Consider the following 8,665-nt stretch of genomic DNA (forward strand, 5'->3'; position numbering starts at 1 on the left):
GGCTGGGGCAGGCGGCGGTGCTGTCGGGCGGGCGGGCGGGCGGGCGGCGGACGCAGCAGCAGTGGCCGTCAGCGCCGAGTGGCGCCCTTTATAGGAGCCAGAGGCAGCGCCCCGCCCGCCGGCACCGCCGCCTGCCTAGACGGGCGCCGGCCTCAGGAGTGGGCGGCCACCCCGCACTGCTCGCCTAGGGAGGCTGGAGGGGACGCTGGGTTGGGAGGACGCTGATAAGGAAGGTAGGGGTGTGTGGTGTGAGGAGGCTTTAGGGCTGGTGTTGGCCCGGGGAGGAGGTGTGTGGGGGCTGAGACCAGACTGCGGGATTGTGGAGTCTGAGAGCCGATGGTGGGGTGTAGGCACGTGCAGGACGGGGGCTCAGGGGGGAAAAGGAGCCGCCAAAAACACCTCCTTGGGCCACTCTCAGTGAGCCTCGCTGCCATCCTCACCACGGTGGAGGGGAGAGGAGACATGTCAGAAAGGAAAGGAACTCTGCTTAATTCACTGTGGTGTCCTACGTGGGAGGGAAACCCAAAAGGGAGGGGATATATGTATAAGTATGGCTGATTCATTTTGCTGTGCAGTAGAAGCTAATACAGCATTGTAAAGCAGCTGTACTCCAGTAAAAATCAGCTAATACAAAAAGAATTTTTTTTTTTTTTTTTAAAGAGAGAAAGGAAAGGAACTAGCCCCAGCTCTACACGATGGCTGGACCTGGCGTGTCCTCAGTCAGGGGCCTGGAGGGAGGAGGCTGTGGGCCCCAAGGGAGAAGAGACCCTCTCAGAGTCCAGACCCAGGTGGACCCAGGAACACAGGTGCTGAGTTCCAGCCAGAGTACACCGGCCTTTGCTTCTTGCACAGTTAGTACACGTCACATGTTGCATGTCTTGACCTGCTCCATTCTCAGCTGTGTCCACACATGACACCTGTCCTATGTGCCTGATCACACTTTCTGGGCATTTTTTTTTTTTTTTTTGGCGGTACGTGGGCCTCTCACTGCTGTGGCCTCTCCCGCCGCGGAGCACAGGCTCCGGACGCGCAGGCTCAGCGGCCATGGCTCACGGGCCCAGCTGCTCCACGGCATGTGGGATCCTCCCAGACCGGGACACAAACCCGCGTCCCCTGCATCAGCAGGTGGACTCTCAACCACTGCGCCACCAGGGAAGCCCGCCTTTCTAGGCATTTTTCATGGCTTTGCTCATGCCTGTTGAACATGGCTGGGTTAACAGAGCTGTCACACGTGTACCTGCGTGCACCTTGCACATGGCTCCAGAGGCTGAGCTGCAGTTGTCCTGACATGCCATAGGCCACATGCTTGCCGGCAAGGTGAGTTCCAGCTGGTTTGTTTTTTGGTTTTTAATATTTATTTATTTGGCTGCACACTCAGATCTAGTTCCCTGACCAGGGATCAAACCCCGGTCCCCCTGCATTGGGAGGGCAGAGTCTTAACCCCTGGACCACTGGGGAAGTCCCGAGTTCCAGCTGCTTCTTTTTTTTTTTTTTTTTTTTTTTTAAACATCTTTATTGGAGCATAATTGCTTTACAATGGTATGTTAGTTTCAGCTTCACAACAAAATGAATCAGTTATATATATACATATGTTCCCATATCTCTTCCCGCTTGCGTCACCCTCCCTCCCACCCTCCCTATCCCACCCCTCCAGGCGGTCACACAGCACCGAGCTGATCTCCCTGTGCTATGCGGCTGCTTCCCACTAGCTATCTACCTTACGTTTGGTAGTGTATACATGTCCATGCCTCCTTATTGCTTTGTCACCGTTTACCCTTCCCTTCCCCATAGCCTCAAGTCCATTCTCTAGTAAGTCTGTGTCTTTATTCCTGTTTCACCCCTAGGTTTTTCATGACATTTTTTTTTTCTTAAATTCCATATATATGTGTTAGCATACGGTATTTGTCTCTCTCTTTCTGACTTACTTCACTCTGTATGACAGACTCTAGGTCTATCCACCTCATTACAAATAGCTCAATTTCGTCTCTTTTTATGGCTGAGTAATACTCCATTGTATATATGTGCCACATCTTCTTTATCCATTCATCCGATGATGGACACTTAGGTTGTTTCCATCTCTGGGCTATTGTAAATAGAGCTGCAATGAACATTTTGGTACATGACTCTTTTTGAATTATGGTTTTCTCAGAGTATATGCCCAGTAGTGGGATTGCTGGGTCATATGGTAGTTCTATTTGTAGCTTTTTTTTTTTTTTTTTTTTTTTTTTTATAAATTTATTTATTTATATTTCTTTTTGGCTACATTGGGTCTTCGTTGCTGCATGCAGCCTTTCTCTAATTGTGGCGAGCGGGGGCTACTCTTCCTTGTGGTGTCCGGGTTTCTCATTGCGGTGGCTTCTCTTGTTGCAGAGCACGGGCTCTAGGCACGCGGGCTTCAGTAGTTGTGGCGCACAGGCTTAGTTGCTCCGCAGCATGTGGGATCTTCCCAGACCAGGGCTCGAACCCGTGTGCCCTGCATTGGCAGGTGGATTCTTAACCCCTGCGCCACCAGGGAAGTCCCTCCAGCTGCTTTTAACCCTCGCCTCTCCCACTCTGGCTGATCCCTGGCCAGGGGCAAGTCTGTCCCTTTAAGAGATTAAGCTGGCTGAACTGAGGGTGTGTCAGTCCCATCTCAGGGGAGGCATGGGGCAACCCTGTTCCCTATGCTGCATCTGATAATTGGGAAACAGAGGTCTGGTAGCCTGGGCCTTACTCCCACAGGACTGGGAGCAAATATGCCCTCACCCCAGTCTCTAAAGGCAGCTTTGCCAGGGAAGAGCACATTTTCCAAAGGGACTTAATCCAGGTGGGCTAAGGGCCCAGGGGACTTGTCCCTTGAGGAATGTCTGTCAAAAATGAGGGCTCCAGGGCTTCCCTGGTGGCGCAGTGGTTGAGAGTCCGCCTGCCGATGCAGGGGACACGGGTTCGTGCCCCGGTCCGGGAAGATCCCGCATGCCCCGGAGCGGCTGGGCCTGTGAGCCGTGGCCGCTGAGCCTGCGCGTCCGGAGCCTGTGCTCCGCAACCGGAGAGGCCACAACAGTGAGAGGCCTGCGTACCGCAAAAAAAAAAAAAATGAGGGCTCCAGAGGCGACTCATGCCCAAATAGATAGGGTTTGGCAACACACATAGGTAGATTCACAGGTGCACATGCAGGTGTGCAGCACACACACTACCCCCAAGGCTGGCAGCCATACTTGCCTATAGACCCTGAGCTTTGTTCACATGCTCCCAGGATCCCATTGCCCATGAGAGCCTAGCCATAGGCTCACATACATATGTAATCCCCACACAAGAGGTCCCCCATGACCCTTGGCCCAGGAAGAAGCACCGTACCCCCTGAACCCCACGGGCTGGGAGGGCCCAGAGTGAATCAGGGAGCCATTACTGAGTGCCTGTCGGAGGCCCCACTGCCCATCTGTGACTCAGGACAAAACCCTAGACGCCTGGTGCCGGAGTCCAGACTGTGGGAAGGGGGGAAATCTCCCCACAAGACTTCACTCTCTTCTCCCCACTCCCTGGTATGCTTCTCAGCCCCTCACAGCCCCAGGTGGGGCTGCACAGGGCAGGAAGTGGCAAAGTGGTTCCTCAACACTGAAAGAAAGTAGGGAGCCCCAGCCCACAGAACCCCATCCTCACTCCTGCCGGTCCTGGGCCTGCCAGCAGCCGAGCCTGGCCTGGAAACCGGAGAAAAACAGGGGCAGCTCCACCATCAGCAGGCAGAGCACACACCTCCCCCCGGCCCCATATACACATGTGTTTGCACTCAGTTCACATAGGTGTTCACATGGGCTGTACCCTGAGGGAGCAGGTCACACACATAACTGTGGATCTGTGTATCTTGCGAGTAGCATCTATTTACACATGTGCACTTACATGTACTCACACATGTGCACATGCGTGTACATGCTCACCTATAATCCTGGGGCTGCAGCTCACCATAGAGCATCTTTGCAACCTCCCACTTCCCCAGTGGATGCAGCGCCACGCCGAAGCACATGGCTTGGCAAGTGGAACGAGAGCCAGTTCCCAATGCCCCCTCACTCCAAATCAAGGTCCAACCTTCAAGACCATGACCCCATATACTCCCACCAAACTGGTTCTTATCTGTAACTAGGGTGTACACACATGTTCATACATGTACACACCATGCATATTGGGATGGTTTAGGGTTGGAGCTGAGGAGGTATGGGTAGGGCTTCATGCTTCTTAGTGGGCCTGAGAGGACCCTGTCTGGAGGAGGGGGAAGGATGCAATGCTTTCCAAGGGTCCCTTATTCCTGTCAGCCCGCCTCGGGTCATCTGGGAATAAGAGGGGTCAGGGTCTGAGGATGCTTGTCCAGAAGCGCTGGGCTGGCTGGCCAGAGTCTGGGGGGCTGAAGCAGGACCTCATTGCACAACTGGATGCAGGTGTTGGGGTGAGGGGGCTCATTCTCATTGTAGTCAGTGTGAATGGTGCCCCCAGGAGCAAAAGATAGAAGGAAGCTCAGCTTCACAGGAAGAGCCTGAGCTTGGTGAGGCAGGCCCTGGCCCTGAGTCACGCGGCTTACCCAGAGCCATCTGGGCTCCCTCCTGTGCTTAGGGAAGGAAAGCCTGAGTACGGGCTGGAAGACAGCCTGCCTGCCTGGGAGCTCCAGGACGAGGCACATGTCGAGGCCCTATCTCCTCCCAACACATCTTGAGCAAGGTCTGTGTCTCACCTGTGCAGGAGGGCTGAGGGCAGGAGGACTGTGCCCAGGAAGGCGACTGACAGCCGATCCACCCCATGGGACGCCGTGACTCCTTGAGGTCAGAAGCTGGGGGAGTGGGTTCCCAGGCAAGGGAAGGGCTGAAGACTCAAGTGCCAGCCTGTTGGACCAGAGGGACTGGCTGGGGCCCTGTAAGGGGTAGGGGTGACACACTCTTCATTTCCTGTCCCCCAAACTCTTTTTGCCTGTATGAGAGCAGCTTGAACCAGCATAGGAGGAGACATGGGCCTTGCTGTCAGCAAGTGGAGTGGAGAAGAGTGTAGACATAGAAAACAAGTCATACTACAGTCCCCTGGCCTCCCTGAACCCCCAACCTCTTCCCGAGCATTGGAGTGGGATGGGGGAGGGGCTGACCAAAACAGACATACATACTATTTTCAAGTTTAGAAAGTACTTCCTGGGGCTTCCCTGGTGGCACAGTGGTTAAGAATCTGCCTGCCAATGCAGGGGACACGGGTTCGAGCCCTGGTCCAGGAAGATCCCACATGCCGCGGAGCAGCTAAGCCTGTGCGCCACAACTACTGAGCCTGCACTCTAGAGTTTGCAAGCCACAGCTACTGAGCCCGTGCTCCACAACTACTGAAGCCTGCGTGCCTAGAGCCTGTGCTCCGTAGCAAGAGAAGCCACCGCAATGTGAAGGAGCCTGCGCACCACAACAAAGAGTAGCCCCCGCTCGCTGCAAGTGGAAAAAGCCCATGCACAGCAACAAAGACCTAAGGCAGCCAAAAAAAATAATAAATTTATATAAAAAAATAAGTAAATAAAATAAAAATAAATTTATTTTTTTTAAAAAGTACTTCCTCCCATTTGTGAAACAACCCCCAGAAGTGGGTGTATACTTTACCCTTTCACAGATGATAAAACTCACAGTTGGAGAGAAGTCACTTGCCGTTAAGTGCTTTTTTTTTTAATAAATTTATTTATTTTAGTTATTTATTATTTTTGGCTGCATTGGGTCTTTGCTGCTGTGCGCGGGCCTTCTCTAGTTGCGGCGAGTGGGGCTACTCTTCGTTATGGTACGTGGGCTTCTCACTGCAGTGGCTTCTCTTTTTGTGGAGCACGGGCTCTAGGCGCGCAGATTTCTGTAGCTGTGGCGCACAGGCTTCAGTAGTTATGGCGCACGGGCTTAGTTGCTCCGTGGCATGTGGGATGTTCCCAGACCAGGGCTCGAACCCATGTCCCCTGCATTGGCAGGTGGATTCTTAACCACTGCGCCACCAGGGAAGCCCCCCCCATTAAGTGTTGAGCTGGATTCAAACGCCATGCAGATATGGAGGAGACATGAAGAGGGCAGGGAGGCCAGGGAGCCACAGGTTCCTCCATGCTTCAGCACCCTGTCTAGAGGGTGCCCCACTCTTAGGCCACTGCTGGATGCTATTCCTATTTCTGGGCCTTGAGAGTCGGGGGCTGGCTCTGGACAGGAGCGGGGAGTGGAGGGCAGAGATGAATCACCCTCTTATGAGCGTCCCCAGACTTGGGGTTGGGCAAGCAGTTCCTCCTGCTGCACCAACAGTCACCCACTGTCTCCAGGGAGACGAGATGGAGGAGAGACTGTGAACACAAACCACACCCCGGGGCACCTCCGGCCAGATGTCCAGCTGGAACTTGAGAAAATCTACCTTTTGACCCATATCCTGGGGACTCTGTGTTCACCTTCTGGTGTCACCCTGAGCTGCCCTCGGCACCCTTTGAGGACAGCAGAGGGTTACAGAGAGGAGGCAGAGGAATGGGACGGGAGGCCTAGGCCCTGTGCTGAGGAAGAGCCCAGAGCCACAGGGGCTGGGCTGATGGGGGCAGAGCCCTCCTGTAGACCCAGAAGCTCAGCTCCAAGCCTCGCTTGGCCACTGACCAGTCAGGTGGCCGAGCTAGCTCCCTTTCCCGGCCCCTCAGTTTCAGTTTCCTCATCAGTCACCTGCAGGTTTCAGGTGGAGTCCCCCTCAACACACACACACCCAGGGCCACTGTAAGAATCAGACAAGATTACGGATGTTTCAGGCTTTGAAAACTGTATTACAGTCAACGTAGAAGGAAAGGTTCATTCCAGAAGCTGCCTCGTTAGAGTCACGTTTCCTCCTGTATGAATGTCGTGCGTATCCATGTGCATTCTTGGCTCTGTGTATGCGTGTACCCATGGAGGTCTGTGTGTACATGTGGGTGACCCTGGGGTTCTGTGTGCATATCTGTGTGTATCCCTGTCTGGGCTTGGCTGTGGGTCTGGGTTCAGTATTTACAAAAGCCAGAGATAGGAGGTGGGGAATCTGTTGAGGAGTCTGGAGACAAAGTGACCTGGTACAACATGATGAGAGGGTTTGGATTTGGGATTTAGGAGGCAGAATGGGCAGGGCAGGTCGGCAAGAAGCTGAGGTTGAAGGTAGGCAGAATTGCGTAGACAGGAACCTGAATCTGGGTGGGGCCCAGGACAACTGCTCTCTGAGAGGCCTGCGGTCTGAAGGTGGCCGTAGGAGGACAGGTGGTGGAAGGCTCTGCATCTGGTGTTCCAGAAAGGTGATGGGTATGTATGAGCCCCAATATACTCTTCCCTCATCCAAGCCCAGTCTGGGTGCTAATTACAGGGCAGCCACCCACTGCTGGCCCCAAAGGAGAGAAGTCTCAGGGGAAGGATCAAGAGGAGAGGACAGCCCGCAGCAGGAGATTCTGCAGTCAGACTTCAGGAATGACTTCCTGAGCGTCTCTAGACCTTGGGGCAGTGGAGAGGGAGACTGGGGAAAGGCCAGGATATCATATCTATCTTTTTCATCCAAACCATTTGGTCATCAGGTGGAACAGGAGATGGGTCTCAATGCCCGTCAATGACCCCTCAGTCAGGGTCCAACCTTGGCCTTGGCAGTCTCTAGGAGACCGCAGCTCTGTTCTGTGGAGGTTTCTAGTCTGGGAGAACAGAGGAGAGCTCCCAGACAGGGAAACAGAGACATAGGTTTGCGGTAGACCAGAATGCTCATGCTCCCACCCGCTACCCCTATCCTTGACCTTGCTCCCCTGGGTCTAATAACAGCTTCATTCTGCTGCCTTGTGCAGAAGGGAAGGGGCAAGACTGGCAGTCAGCCCAGGACAGGGGAGGGGCCCGGCTTTTCACTCCTCCCCGCCTCACTGGAGAGATCCAGAGCTCCGGCCTCTCTACTCTTTTATTCCTCATCACCCAACCCCTTAGCCCCAGGAAAGCCCAGGCTCAGAAGCAAGGCCTGCAGCCAGGATACATAGATTCTCTGTAACTCCCTGTGTGACCCTAGACAAGTTCCAACACCTCTCTGGGCCTGTTGCAAACCAGAAAACTTATCCTCTCCATCCCTCTTCCAGAAACTGAAGTGGGAGAGGGAAGTGAGTCTCCCTCTGGGTTTGGAACACTCTTGTCCCCCTTAGTTCCCCAGGGCAGCCCAAGATGCCACCTTCTCTCTGCAGCAGAGAGATGGGCAGGCTGGCCTTTCCTGAGGAAGGTGGGGGTGACTCACGTGCCCCAGACTTCTCCTCCCCTTTATCTTTATCGCTCACCTAGATTAATCTGTGACTCGCAAAGCGAGTACCAGATGTTGAGGGGGTTAGGTGCATATTTATTGGGGTGGAAGTGGTGGGCCTCAGACTAGCCCAATCTGACTTACTAGGTCAGGGATGCAGCAGCCCTCAGGATTTCACTGAATGTAACCTGCTGCAGGGACCCCTGGGCTTTGGGGTCTTGCTTTTTTTCTCCAAAGTAAGGAGCTGGGCAGAGGAAAACAGGGTCTTCAGCTAAAAGGATTCTGGTTTAGAGGAGGTTGTCAGATAGCACAGCCCGAAGAGAGGACCCTTTGAGAATTCACTGAATGTGACTACATAGAGAGGCTTGGGAGGTCTGACAGAACTGGGGAAACTGAAGCCCCAAGAAGGGGAAGCCTTTATTTACAGCCATTTAGATTTACAGGAAGGAAT

The sequence above is a fragment of the Globicephala melas genome, chromosome 6, assembly GCF_963455315.2.
Source record: "Globicephala melas chromosome 6, mGloMel1.2, whole genome shotgun sequence".
NCBI lineage: Eukaryota > Metazoa > Chordata > Mammalia > Artiodactyla > Delphinidae > Globicephala > Globicephala melas.